The sequence below is a fragment of the Equus asinus genome, chromosome 3, assembly GCF_041296235.1.
Source record: "Equus asinus isolate D_3611 breed Donkey chromosome 3, EquAss-T2T_v2, whole genome shotgun sequence".
Classification (NCBI taxonomy): domain Eukaryota; kingdom Metazoa; phylum Chordata; class Mammalia; order Perissodactyla; family Equidae; genus Equus; species Equus asinus.
In genome coordinates this window covers 108402172-108417726 of record NC_091792.1, presented here as the reverse complement: position 1 = coordinate 108417726, position 15555 = coordinate 108402172, and the positions used below count along the sequence as shown (strand labels likewise).

The 15555-nt window shown below is 36.5% G+C and overlaps 1 pseudogene; it reads right to left on the bottom strand.

Moving 5' to 3' along the window:
- Window positions 1-10378: 10378 nt before the first annotated feature.
- LOC106840165 (UDP-glucuronosyltransferase 2B31-like) lies at window positions 10379-15555 on the bottom strand (annotated as a pseudogene).

Here is a 15555-nt window from a genome sequence, read left to right as displayed (position 1 = left end):
GTAATGTCTCATTTCTAATTTTTACTATTTTTTTCACTTTCTTCTTTTATTTACAGTCTGGCTAATGGTTTGTCAACTTTGATTATCTTCTGAAAGAAGCAGCTCTTAGTTTCATTGATCCTATCTATTGCTGTTTTAGTCTCAATTTCATTTATTTCTGCTCGAATTTTTATTATTTCCCTCCTCCTTACTTTGGGCTTTGTTTTCTTTTTCTATTTCTGTTAGGTGTAGTTTAAGATTATTTATTTGTGATTTTTCTTGTTTGTTGAAGTAGGCCTCTATTGCTATAAATTTTCCTCTTAGCACCACTTTTGCTGAATGCTATAAGAGTTGGTATGTTTTGTTTTCATTTCCATTTGTCTCCAGGTGTTTTGATTTCTCCTTTGATTTCATCATTCATCCAATGGTTGTTCAGTCACATGCTGTTTAATCTCCACATTTGTGCCTTTGCCAGTTTTTTTTTCTTGCAGTTTAGTTCTAGTTTCATAGCATTGTGGTCAGAAAAGATGCTTGACATGATTTCATTCTTAAATTTATTGAGGCATACCTTGTTTCTCAACGTACAGTCTATCTTTGAGAATGTTCTATGTGCACTTGAAAAGAATGTGCACTCTGCAATTTGGGGATGGAAGGTTGTCTCTCTATATGCAGCTATTAAGTCCATCTGGTCTAGTGTTTCATTTAAGGCCAATATTTCCTTGTTAATCTACTGTTTGGATGATCTACTTATTGATGCAAATGGAGTGTTAAAGTCCCCTACGATTATTGTAATACTGTCAATTTCTCCTTTTGTGTCTGTTGATATTTGCTTTATATATTTAGGTGTTCTTATCTTGGGTGCGTAGATATTTACCAATTTTATGTCCTTGTCTTGGATTGTTCTATTTATCATTATGTAATGCTCTTCTTTGTCTCTTGTAACAGTTTCTGTTTTAACATCTATATGTCTCACATATGTATTGATACCCCAACTTTCCTTTAGTTTCCAGGGAGTATCTATTCCCTTCACTTTCTGTTTGTGAATACCTTTAGTTCTGAGCTGAGTTCTTGGCAGCATGTAGGTGTTTTGTAATTTTAATCCAGTCAGCCACCCTATGCCTTTTGATTGGAGCATTTAGTCCATTTACATTTAAAGTAGCTATTTTTTTGCTTTTTAAAAATTATTTTATTTATTTTTCTTTTTGTATTGTGGTAACATTTATTTATAACATTATATAAATGTCAGGTGTACATAATTATATTTCAATTCCTGTGTAGATTACATCACGTTCACCACACAACTAATTACAATCCATCACCACACTCATGTGCCTAATCACTCCCTTTCACCTTCCTCCCTCCCTGCTTTCCTCTGATAATCAGCAATCCAATTTCTGTCTTTATGTGACTATTTCTTGTTGTATTACCTTCTACTTATGACTGAGATCATATGGTACTTGACTTTTTCCCTCTGACTTATTTCATTTAGCATAATATTCTTGAGGTCCATACATGTTGTCACAATGACTGGATGTCATTATTTCTTATGGTTGAGTAGTATTCCATTGTGTATATATGCCACATCTTTATTCTTTCACCCCTTCATGGGTACCTAGGTTGCTTCCCAGTCTTCACTATTGTGAATAATGCTGCAGTGAACATAGGGCTGCATGCATCTTTACACATTCATGTTTTCATATTCTTTGGCTAAACATGCAGCAATGGAATACCTGGATCATGTGGTAGCTCTATTCTTAATTTTTTGAGGAATCTCCATGCTATTTTCCATAGTGGCTGCACCAGTTTGAACTCCCAACAGCAGGATATGAGAGTTCCCTTCTCTCCACATTCTCTCTGACACTTATTGTTTCTTGTCTTGTTAATTATAGCCATTGAGATGAGAGTGAGGTGATATCTGATTGTAGTTTTGATTTGCATTTCACTGATAGTTAATGAAGTTGAAAATCCTCTCATGTACCTGTTGGCCATCTGTATATCTTCTTTGGAGAAATGTTTGTTTGGAACTTTTGCCCACTTTTTAATTGGGTTGTTAGTTTTTTGTTGTTGTTGAGATGTATAAGTTCTTTACATATTTTGGATATTAACCCCTTATCAGATATGTGGTGTGTAAATATATACTCCCAAATGTTAGATTGCCTTTTCGTCTTCTTGATGGTTTCCTTTACTGTGCAGAAGATTTTTAGTTTGATGTAGTCCTATTTATTTTTTTTATTATTTCTCTTGCCCGGTCAGACATGGAAATTCAAAGTATCCTGCTAAGACTGATGTCAAAGAGGGAACTTTCTATGTTTGCTTGTAAAATTTTCGTGATTTCATGTCTCACATTCAAGTCTTTAATCCATTTTGAATTAATTTTTGTGTATGGTGTAAGATAATGGTATACTTTCATTCTTTTGCATGTGGTTGGCCAGTTTCCCCAACATCATTTATTCAAGAGAATTTCCTATCTCCATTGTATGTTCTTGGCTCCCTTGTCAAAAATTGGCTATCCATAGGTGTGTGGGTTTAATTCTGGGCTCTTGATTCTGGGCTATTGATCTTTGTGTCTCTTTTTGTGCCAGTACCACGCTGTTTAGGTTACTATAGCTTTGTAGTATATTTTGAAATCTAGTATTGTGATGCCTCCAGCTTTCTTCTTCTTTCTCAGGATTGTGTTGGTTATTTGGGATCTTTTGTTGTTCCATACAAATTTTAAGTTTCTTTGTTGCATTTCTGTGAAAAATGTTGTTGGAACTTTCATAGGAATTGCGTTGAATCTGTGGATTGATTTAAGAAGTATGGACACTAAAACTACGTTAATTCTTCCGATCCAAAAACACGGAATATATTTTCATTTCTTTGTGTCTTCTTCAATTTCTTTCAGCAATGTTTTATGGTTTTCAGTGTACGGATCTTTGAGTAGATTTGTTCCTAGGTATTTTATTCTTTTTTTTGCAACTGTGAATGGGATTGTAGTCTTAATTTCTCTTTCTGCTACTTCATTGTTAGTGTATAGAAATGCAGCTGATCATTGTATGTGGATTTTGTATCCTGGAACTTCCCCATATTCGTTTATTATTTCTAAAATGTTTTTGATGGATTCTTCAAGGTTTTCTATAAATTAAATCATGTCACCTGCAAATAGTGACAGTTTAATTTTTTCCATTCCAATTTGGATCCATTTTATTTTTTTTTTCTTGCTGGATTTCTCTGGCTAGGACTTCCAATACTATGTTAAATAAGAGAAGTGGAAGTGGGCATCCTTGTCTGAGACCTGTTCTTAGAGGGATAGCTTTCAATTTTTCTCCATTAAGAATGTTATAGCTGTGGATTTATCATATATGGCCTTTATTATGTTGAGGTACTTTCCTTCTATATCCATTTTATTCAGAGTTTTTATCACAAATGGATGCTGTATCTTGTCAAATACTTTCTCTGCATCTATTGAGATGATCATGTGATTTTTATTCTTTATTTTGCTACTGTGGTTTATCACGTTGATTGATTTGGGATGTTCAACCATGCCTGGATCCCTGGAATAAATCCAACTTGCTCATGGTGTATGACCTTTTTAACTTATTGTTGTATTCAATTTGCTAGTATTTTGTTGAGGATTTTTGCATCAATGTTCATCAGTGATATTGGCTTATAATTTTCGAGGTGTGTCTTCTCCTTGTCTGGTTGTGGTATCAGGGTAGTGCTGGACTTGGGGAATGAGTTAGAAAGCTTACCCTCTTCTTCAAATTTTTGGAAGAGCTTGAGAAGGATAGGTATTAAGTCTTTTTTGAATGTTTGGTGGTGCTCACCAGGGATGCAATCTGTCCTGGACTCTTATTTTTTGGGAAGTTTTAGATTACTGTTTTTATCCCTTACTGGCGATTGATCTTTTCAAATTCTCTGTTTCTTCATGATTCAGTTTTGGAAGGGTGTATGATTCTAAGAATTTATCCATTTCTTCTAGATTATCCAACTTTTTTTGTATAACCTTTCATACTCTTCTCTTATAATCTCATATTTCTGAGTTGTCCATTGTAAATTGTCCTCTTTAATTTATTTCAGATTTTACTCATTTGGGCCATCTCTCTTTTCTCTTGGTGAGTCTAGCTAAGAGATTGTCACTTTTGTTTATCTTTTCAAAGAACCAGCTCTTAGTTTTATTGAATTTTTCTATTAATTTTTAGTCTCTGTTTCATTTACTTCTGCTCTGATTTTTATTATTTCTTTCCTTCTACTGACTTTGGGCTTTATTTCTTCTTTGTCTATTTCCTTTAGGTGCACTGTTAAATAGTTTATTTGAGATTTATCTTGTTTGTTGATGTAGGCCAGTATTTCTATAAACTTCCCTTTTAGAACTGTTTTTGCTATATCCTATAAATTTTGGCATGTCATGTTTTCATTTTCACTGGTCTCCAGGTATTTTTTGATTTCCCCTTTTACTTCCTTATTGACCCAATCATTGTTCAATAGTATTTTGTCCAATCTCCACATATTTATGGCTTTTCTGATTTTCTTCCTGTAGTTGATGTCTAGTTTCATACTTTTGTTGTCTTAAAAGATGCTTGGTGTGGGGCTGGCCCAGTGGCCGAGTGGTTAAGTTCGCGTGCTCCACTGCAGGGGGCCCAGTGTTTCGTTGGTTTGAATCCTGGGCGCAGACATGGCACTGCTCATCAAACCACACTGAGGCAGCGTCCCACATGCCACAACTAGAAGGACCCACAATGAAGAATATACAACTGTGTACGGGGCGGCTTTGGGGAGAAAAAGGAAGAAAATAAAATTAAAAAAAAAGATGCTTGGCGTTATTTCAATCTTCTTAAATTTATTGAGACTTGTTTTGTGACCCAATATGTAATGAATCCTGGGGAATGCTCCATCTGCATTTGAAAAGAATGTGTATTTTGTGGTTTTTGGATTGAATTTTCTGTGTATATGTACTAAGTCCATTTGTTCTAATGTAGCTTTTAAGGCCAAAGTTTCCTTATTGATCTTTTGTTTGAATGATTTATCCATTGGTGTAAGAAGGGAGTTAAAGTTCCCTACTATTATTGTGTTACTGTCTATTTTTCCTTTTAAGTCTGTTAATCATTGCTTTATATATTTATGTGCACCTATCTTGGATACATATATAGTTACAATTCTTATATCCTTTTGTTGGATTGCTCCCTTTATCTTTATGTGGTGTCCTTCTTTGTCTCTTGTTATAGTTTTTGTTTTAAAGCCAATTTTGTCTGACGTAAGTATTGTTACCTCAGTTTTCTTTTCATTGCCATTTGCTTTGAGTACATTTATCCAACTCTTCATTTTCAGTCTGTGAGTGTCTTTAGGTCTGAAGTATGTTACTTGTATGCAGCATATATATTGGTCTTATTTTTTTTTTATCAAGTTGGCCACCCTATGCCTTTTGATTGGAGCATTTAATCTATTGACACTTGAATTAGCTATTGATAAATATGCACTTATTGACATTTTATTACTTTTTTCTGGCTGTTTCAGTAGTTCTTCTCTGTTCCTTTCTTCCTCTCTTACTCTCTTCCCTTGTGGTTTGATAGCTTTTTTTAGTATTAGGTTTGGGTTTTTTTCTCTTAATTTTTTGTGTATTCATTATAGCTTTCTGGTTTGTGATTACCATAAAGTTCATATATGATAATCTAAGTATATAACAATATATATTTAGTTGATGGTTCCTTTAGTTTGAGCTCTTTCTAAAAGCTCTACTCTTTTAATCCCTTCCTCCCACATTTTATGTTTTGGTATCATGTCTGACCTCCTTTGTGTGTGTGTGAGAATCTGTTACCCTTTTATCATTGAAATAGGTAATTTTAGTACTTTTGTCTTTCAACCACCATAGGTGGTTTATCTGGTAGCTTTACTGTATTTTTGCCATTATTAGTATTTTTATTGCCTTTTTAAAAATAATTTTCTCATTCTTATTTGTGGTCTTTTCTTTCCCACTTAAATAAGTCCCTTTAGCATTTCTTGTAAAACTAGATTTTTGTTGACAAACTCCTTTAATTTTTGCTTGTCTGGGAAACTCTTTATCTCTCCTCTCATTCAGAATGATAACCTTGCCAGGTAGTATATTCTTGGCTGTAGGATTTTTCCTTTCATCACTTTAAATATGTTGTGCCACTCCCTTCTAGCTTGTAAATTTTCTGCTGAGAAGTCAGCTGATAGCCTTATGGGGATTCCATTGTATGCAACTTTTTTCCTTTCTCTTGTGGCTTTTAGGATTCCCTCCTTATCTTTAATTGTGGACATTTTAATTACACTGTGTCTTGGTGTGGGCTGCTTTGGGTTTATCTTGTTTGGTGCTCTCTGTGCTTCCTGTACCTGTATGTCTATTTCCTTCCTTAGGTTAGGAAAATATTCAGCTATCATTTCTTCAAATAGATTCTATGCCCCTTTGTCTCTCTTTTCTCCTTCTGGGACACCTACAACATGAATTTAGTGTGCTTGATGTTGTCCCAGATGTCCCTTAGACTGTTCTCATTCTCTTTAATTCTTTATTTTTTTCTTTTATCTGTTTAACTTGGGTGATTTCCTTTAGTCTTTCATCCAGCTTGCTGATCTGTTCTCCTATATCATCTATTCTGCTATTGCGTCCCTTTAGTGAATCTTTCATTTCGAGTATTGTATTTTTCATTTCTGATTGGTTGTTTTTTATATTTTCCAATTCTTTATGGACGTTCTTACTGAGTTCATCCACTCTTCTCCCAAGATCTATGAGCATCTTTATGACTTTGTTTGAACACTTTGTCAGGTAGATTGTTTATTTCTGTTTCATTTAGTCCTTTTTCTGGGATTTTGTCATGCTTCCTCACTTGGAATGTACTTGGCCTCTTCACTTTGCTTATCTCTATGTGCTTGTATTTATATATTAGGTGGGTCACCTATGTCTCCTGACCTAGTAGAGGTGGCTTTATGTAAGGGATGCCTTATGAGCATCAGCAGTGTATTTCTATCATATCACCAGTTCCAAATGTTCCAGGATTGACCCCTGTGTGGGCTAAGTGTGTTCTTCTGTTGTGGCAGGTTTGCTCTTGCTGAAGGTGTCCAGGGAAGATATGCTGTCCACTGTCTGGCTGGTTGTAATTCTCAGCTGTGTGTGGCTGCTATGGACTCTTCAGTCACTTTATCAGGCTTGAGGAGGCCCAGTAGAGTCAGCTGCAATGTCTAATAGAACCTTCTTGTTGCAGTTTTTCTGTTAAGTGAAGAGGCCCTCAGCATGGGTGGTTGTTAGGCTCAGGGGCTTACACTTTCCATAAGCCTCTGGCCTTAAAGGTACCCAATTGTTTCAGGCTTTGGAAGGTTGGGCTGATCCTCTATGTGGCTGTTTGACAAGTACAAGTCTTCTGCAGCTGACAAGCCACACTTCCCACCTGTCCACACACACCATCAACAGAGTCCTGTCCCATTTTCAGGCCATGACCTCCTGAAGTGGAACCAATTGCCCCACTGCAGAGGCCCCATACACTACACTAACACCTCACATGCTCCACCTGCTCTTCATACATGCCCTGCTCTGCAGAGGCAGACTCACTTGCCCCAGCAACAGAGGTTCCTGGCACTCCACGTTTTCAGGTCCACAAGTTGCTGAAGGGCTTACTGTTGGGTGTGGCCTATACCCTAGGGTGGGGTGCATGCCCTGGGTGAGCTGGATTAAGTTGGTGATCTGGTGATTGGAGTAGACTCTGGACTAACAGGCCAGGGGAAGACTCCAATGGTGTCTGTCAGCATCTGTGTCAGCACATCTATACTAAGTCACAATAATGGCTGCTGCCAATGTCTCAGTCCTTGTAGCAGTCTCACCTCTCACCAAGATTCACCCAGAGCCTATCAGGTAAGTCTCTTTTCACCAAAGGACCATGAACCTTTTTTTCTGGTGATTTTAGATTGCTTTCTGAAATGGGTGAACTTGTGTTTGGGTCCTTTAAGAGCCGACTGTTGTCCCCTTATGTTCAATAGCTTTTCTGTGGTATTCCTTATTGTTATTACTAGATAGCAAAGCCAGATATTATGAGCTTCATCTCAGTTGTGCTGAGCCCAAAGGATGCTTATAGCAGTAATGGTCCCCTGCTCAGATCCCCAACTCTTCCTGGGAAGGCTTCATAGCTTAGGATTGCCCCTGGCTGGCCATGAAGTGCTGTGGCTTGTGAAAGTTGCTCTTTTTCTTTCCAGAAATGAATTTCTGCCTCTTCTACCTCAGTCAGGACTATCCCTTGGTGTGCAGGTTCTTTTTATACAATTTTCAGTTCTCTCTCATGGGTAATTGTCCCCATTGTAGTTGTAAATTGTTTGGTTCTGTGGGAGGTGGTGAGTTCAGAGTCTGTTCAATCAGACATCTTGACCCCTCTCTAAAGCAGCTATTGATAAGTTTGTACTTATTGCCATTTTGTTACTTTTTTCTGGGTGTTTTAGTATTCCTTCTCTTCCCTTTTTCTTCTCTTATTCTCTTCTTTTTTTATTTGATGGCTATCTTTAGTATTATGTTGGAAGGCCTTTCTGTTTATTTTTTGCATATTTATTATGGGTTTCTGATTTGTGATTACCATGGAGTTCATATATATATAATTTCAATGAAAATAATCCATAACCAATCTATAAATGAAAATTTGGGTGAGTTTATTCTGAGCTGAAATCTGAGTATTATAACCTGGGCGAGTCTTTCCACAAAGGAACAGAGCACTCCAAAGAAGTGGGGGTATACAGGGTGGTTATATACCCTCAGAGAGGATGTTTCACATATGATTGAAATGTCCCTTTTCCAATAGTCACGAGGCTGCTCTGTAGGCACAGCAATCAATGGAAACAGCAGATAGGTTTGCTGTCTCTGTGAACACAGCAGGTTGGCAGGTCTGTTGCCTCAAGCTGGGTGGTCACAGATGAGTGCTGCAATCAGTTCCCAGCCTAAGGAAAGATGCTTAATCTTTAAGGAGATGCCAACGTTGGGAGGGGGAGGGAAGTTGCACCTTTATCTCAAAATGTCTAAGCAGATATACAATGCATGCTCAATGGCCACAGTCAGGCCCTTTTGGAAAAAACAAAGTCAGGCCTAATTAGGTTTATACCAAATGGCTTCCTCATATACTCCAATATATCCTATTGCTTGCCGTTTCAATTTGTCAGTAATAACCTAAGACATAAGTATCAATCTATATTAAGTTGATGGTCTCTTAGGTTTGACCTCTTACTAAAACCCCTACACTTTTACTTCCCCTCATATTTTATGTTTTTGATATCATATTACCTCTTTTTTGTTTGTGTGTATTCCTTAACCTCTTATCATGGAGATAAATATTTCTAGTATTGTTGTCTTTTGATTAATATGGTTTCTTATATCTAAATCATTTCCAAGTCCAGTATCAAATTTAGGTACTTATTTTGCAATTCTAAAGCAATCTTCATAAATTAGATTTTAATTTACAAGTGGTTAATTACTATTTGCTATGTGAACATTAATTTCAGTTTCTCTAAAAATTAGCTTAGTTGATGAGGAGAAAGCTATATCAGTTAGGAGACTAAAAAGTAATTCATGAATACCCAGAGACTCAAAGTGTATTCTATATATACTAGAAATAACTTACTACCATGTTCTATGAAATATGGGGCATCTGAAACCTTTCGATGCTAGGCCTGCTTCTGATTGACATCTCTTTATAGTCCCTTATCCTTCTTCAATCAGGAGGAGCTAACATTCTGATAGGTTAGGATCAGAGTCTTTTTGAGGCCACATTTTATAAAGCACAGAGTCATCTTAAGGGCTGGTGCCACTTCCACCCTTTCTCTTTCATCTTCTTGCTTCAGACGTTTAGCAGAGTCCAGTCCACCAGGAATATTTATTCTCTTTCTTTTTTTCAGCTTGGTTTTCTCTTTCTCTAAATAATAATGACTGGCTTGGGTACCTGGAGATAGCTTGGTCATCCCTGGCCATCCTTTTTCTCAGTAGCTTCCTGAAAAGCACACTGAATAGGCCTATTTCAAAATTTAGGGGAAGCAAAGCCTAAACCTGCCAAGCCTAAACTGCATGATGCCTTTCAGACTGTTATCAATTACTGCCTAATGTTTATTTTAAAGTTAATTTCTTTCTGATAACATTTGTAGTGTGTACAGTGCCCTCAGGAGTTCTGCAAGAGAAACAAGTAAATGACAGGGCAGAATTTGGTAATTTTTGTACCTGCCTGCAATATCATTATAATGTTAAAATTTTCCACTCCAACTCTAAAGTATATTTCTTTTTGACCACAATGTTAATGCCAACGTCATTGTTAATCAAAGATACCCTTTGTACTACTTTAGCTCCAGCCATGTATATTTTGGTTTTTAACGTGATATCTGAGATAAACTGAAGTGATCATAAGAGTTTACCTTTTATGCAGGAAATTTCTTTCATCAGAAATTTCTATACAGAGTTAAAAGACTCATTACTTAGTTGTCCCCTATAAGGTAGTTGGTCTAACTGTGGAAGCTGAGCAAGGGCTGATAAAATCACATTGGACCTTTCTTCTATCATTTTTATGACCACTGACCCCAGAGTAAACACAATACCATTTTCTCCAGAACTCTGGGAAAACTCTTCCATTTATTGTGGAGGAAGATTTGCTCCATCATAAAAGATCAACATCATAGCAACACTATTGAGATCCTTGCCAGTTTCCAAATTGTATTACTTTCTATACTAGATAAAATCCTTATTGCTCAGTGTACTTCCTACTCCAGTTCACCCCCCTACAAAAAGAAATGTAAGAATCCAAAAGTTTCCTGGATATCTGGTGAAAACTTCATGGTCATCTTTTTTTTCAACTTTTTGTTTTAAATTGATTATTTGCTTTTTCTCCCTGGAAAATAATGACCTAACCTTTCCAACATAAAAAGTTTACTGTCTTATCCTAATCATTGTTTAAAGCTCCTTTTTAAATTGGGATATAATTGACATATAACATTATAAAGGAACCCTACCAATATAAAAAGTTTACTGTCTCTTCCTAATCATTATTTAAAGCTCTTTTTTTTAATAAATTGGGATATAATTGACATATAGCATTGCGTAAGTTTAAGGTGTCCAATGTGTTGTTTTGATACCTTTATATATTGCAATATGATTACCATTATAATATTAGCTAACACCTTTCTCAGTTCACATAATTACCATTTTTGTGGTGAGAACACTTAAATCTAGTCTCCAGAATCTTTCAAGTATATAATAGAATATTGTTGACTATAATCACAATGCTGTGCATTATATCTCTACAACTTATTCATCTTAATGTTGCAAGTCTGTACCATTTGACTAACATCTTCTCAATCCACTCACTTCACCAACCCATGTAACCACTATTCTTCTCTCTGTTCTTATGAGTTTGGCTTTTTTGCATTCCACATATAAGTGATATCATGCATTATTTTTCTTTTTCAGTCTGAGTTATCTCACTTAGCATAATGCCCTCAAGGCCCATCTATGTGGTCCCAAATGGCAGGATTTCCTTCTTTATCATGGCTGAATAATATTCAATTGTGTGTGTGTGTGTTGTTTGTATCACATCTTCTTTACTCATTCCATCCATTGACAGACACTTAAATTTTTCCCATATGTTGGCTATTGTGAATGATGCTGCAATAAACATGGTATTGTGGATATATTTTTGATATCCTGTTTTTTTGGATATATACTCAGAAGTGGGATTGCTAGGTCATATATAAGTTCTATTTTTAACTTCTTGAAGAACTTCCATACTGTTTTCCACAGTGGCTGCACCAACTTATATTCCTCACGACAGCACACAAGGGTTCGGTATTTTCTGGTAGATCATTGAGTTTCCTTAAAACAACTATTTTTACTTCTTTATCAGGTAAATCATATATCTCCGTGTCTAGGTGTTTGGTTACTGGAGGATTAATGTGAACTTTTAGTGATCTCATGTTTCCTTGATTGTTCACATTCTTGGGATTTTTGTGTTGCTGTTTTTCACATTTGAAGTTGCAGTCACCTACCTTAGTCTACTAACTGCCTTTAGGGTAGAAATGCTTTTGTCAGTCCTTCTATAGATGAGGCTCTGTCAGATCTTGTGTGAATACAGCTGTTTCATGCTTATTGCTCTCTCTTGTGGCAGAATTTTTAAGTCTGTATGTCTTCTCTCCATCCTATAAAGGGCAGGACCAGAGGCTGATAGCTTCCCTTTTGTTTTCCTGAAGCTCTCACTACAGGTCAAGTTTGTGGTTTCCCTCCTATCCCAGACCCTTAACTGATTTCTGCTCCTGCTCTTTAGGCTTCTAGCAAATCTTTCTCTTGTCACTGCCCTTGGCAGCATGTACAGGGAGCTTACCACAGAGAGGGGGAGTTGTGGGTTTGGAATGCAGTGTTCTGTGGGTGCCCACAGGCCATCTGGAGTATCTGCAGGAGAAGTTTGTGGACAGGCTTCCGGATAGAGTCCAGAACACGGTCAGGAGGAACTAAGTCCCTTTAATATCCTCTGGAAATCTTATATGCAACTCTCCTGATCTGCTCCCTTCCACAAATCACTGAGCACCTAATTTAATACTCTGGATGCTGTGAAAGAAATTAGTCTTTTGGTAGCATCCTGCACACGTGAAGAAGCTGAGTATTCACTCACTGGCTCTCCCTTTCCCCTGAAGGGGAAATCCTTGGGTTTCTTTTAGCCTTAAATTGTGCTGCCTTAGGGGAGGGTGATGCTAGCAAAATCCAGCTGCTCTTACCCTTTCCAATGCATCTAAACTCATATTTTGTGCTCCAGCAGAGCTTTGGGACTTCCCCTCTGGATATCTGAACTTCTACAAAATCTCCCTAATCCATAGGTGACTGCCTAAATCAGTGTTCTCTAGGTGCTCCTGGACTGTGGCTACAAGGAGCTGGAACCAACTCACAATCTCCTGTTGATACTACAGCTGGTACTGGAATTTGTCTGCCTATTACCAGAAGCGTAGGTGAGCGAGACCTTTCCAGCATGCCCTGGCTATGGTGCTGGATCCCAAACCCCCACTAAGGCACTTTCGTTCATGGATAGCTGCCAATTTTTGCTGTTGAAGGGGGGGCAAACACAAGGGATTTCTTATGCCACCGGCTTGCTTATGTCACACCTGAGGTACTATGGTCCATCCCCATGGGATGTTTACTAGCATTATAGTAGCGTTACATTTCGTCCTTATTATAATACTTTTAACCCAGTTGTTGTTACTTTCTTATATTCTGTCTTTCAAAGTAGAGTGTCTGGTGTTTTGGGGCAAAAACTGTGTCTACTCTGTTTCTCTCCTTATCCAGCACGTATGCCTGGACTATGCCAGTTACTTTAAAATCGTTCTCTGAATGAATGGCTGATACCTTTTATATGTTGCATAATGAGGCCTTAATTTAACTGACCCTATTCCAAAAGTCTCCCAGGTATAATACTTTGCTCTGCAGTGATAATGAAATTCAGATTCGTGTAATGTTATTGAAATATATGAGTTTCTAATTGGCAGGCCATTTTCTCCAGCTTTCCATATCTCTCTCACTGTGATCAAACATTCTAAATGAAGAAAGAGAATCGTTTCTATTGAAAATGTAAAGTAAACAAAACCAAAAATATCCCAGGAATAAGTTACGTGAGGTAGAGTTTTGGCAGGTTTGCAGTGGAGTGCTCCAACAAATTCAAAATGTGGTAAGAGTGGGCAAGGAAATTCAAAATCCCAATGATTCGAATGGGCCACATTTCAACTTTCCTTATTAACTCAGATAATGTAGTGGATCTTCCTGAAGGCAAAAATGCAAACAAAAGTAGAGGAAATGAGAGTATCGTAATGTGGATATACTAGGTAATTTTCTAGAAGAAAGTTGAAATGGCACAGCCAAAGATGTTTAAACGTGTCTGTGGTGTGAAAATACAAATGTGTGTATATATGTGTATATGTATATATATATATATATATACACACTCACACACATGTTTTATATATATGTTGTTTATGTACATATAAAACATAAAGTGTTAGAGACTTTCATCCCTAACATCACATCAGTACATTTGCAATCATAAAGAATTATTAAACCTAAACCACTATAGAATAAACATACATTTGTTTACTTTATAAGTTGCAAAGTGAACAGATGCAAATATAAACAACTACTTCGATTGCTCAATCAGTTAGCCCTACCATACCCATGGAAACACCTTACTGTAGAGTACTCAGTCTTGGTTCTACAATTTAGCAAGCTGTTCCCTTGATCCTAGATTTTCTGGGCAAACTGTGAGGGGTTTGAGTATATAGCTACTCTTGCATTTGGTTCATGTTAGAAGCTTAATAATATTTGTTTATTAAATAAAAATATTTGCAAATAACAGCTGGAAATTTTTCATAAACCATGGTAATAGACATGGTCACTCAATTTTGGCTCATTTTGTCTTTAATGAAAAGATAGTTTTCAAAAAATATAGTTTAATAACTTATATGCTTGCCCTTCAACAAAATTCTAGGTCTTTATAAAGATGATTTATAAGTACTTGGTGAAGGAATATGAAATTATTAGAAACTTCCAATTATAGGTTCCTGAATCTGGGATAGACCCACTGTATGCCTCTATTGTAACGGAACCCTTCAAGTAATATGATAAAAAAGTTTAATATTTAAATGAAACTAAACTATGCAAGAGGAAACAATTCCTCAGCACCCTAAAATTTAAGCATTTCCATAATATTTATCAGATTGAGAGATCATTTTATAATTTCATTTCATTATTTAACTTATAAGAGACACATTTCTCTGGCTTCATATTTATACAAACTCACCTTCTAAGACAGTAAGAGAATCAGGACTTCAAGTTACCAACTAAAAGCATGACTTACCGAGTAGTTCACTGTAAATCTGATCCTACTTCTTCTTATTAAATGTTTGGAACTAAAAGTCAAAATATAGCACATATATCATATTTTGTACTCTCTCCATGAATATCATTTGATCACTTAAGTCAGACAAAGTAAGTATGTAGGATGGTAGGAGTGGAAGTCTTTCACTATACTTTTCAGTAATATAGCCTGAAATGAAGCAGAGACTGTACACTAAAGATATTTTCAGCAACTCAGCCAGCAGCTCTCCACAGTGTACAATGGCATCTGAGAGAATGAGATCAAACCTTGATTCATATAGTTTTGTTACAAGTTTCTTGTGCAAAACTGCATCTTTACAGAGCTTTTCAATACAATCAGAAAATTCCCAAAGGAGTTCTTGGACTCCTATGTCCAAATTGTAACTTGTGGCAGATCATGTGTCCATTTGTCGATCACTTTTCTGAAAGAAAACTTAAGATCACATTTTGTTAAAGATGTAGGATTAATCTCAAATTTAATAGCAGATGTTTTATTGGAATCAACAAGAATAGAAACTGAAGATCTCGGAACAATCACTTCATGAAGTGAACTATGAACAACTAATCTACTTCAAACTCTGGACTAGCTCTTCCAGGATTGTCTTCATATTGATCCAAAGGCTATATTCTGTGGGCCACATCAACAACTTTCCAGCACTCCCAGGGCTAAAGTAACAGCTCAGCTGTAGCAGCAGAAGAACTGAAATCCATTTCATAGACAT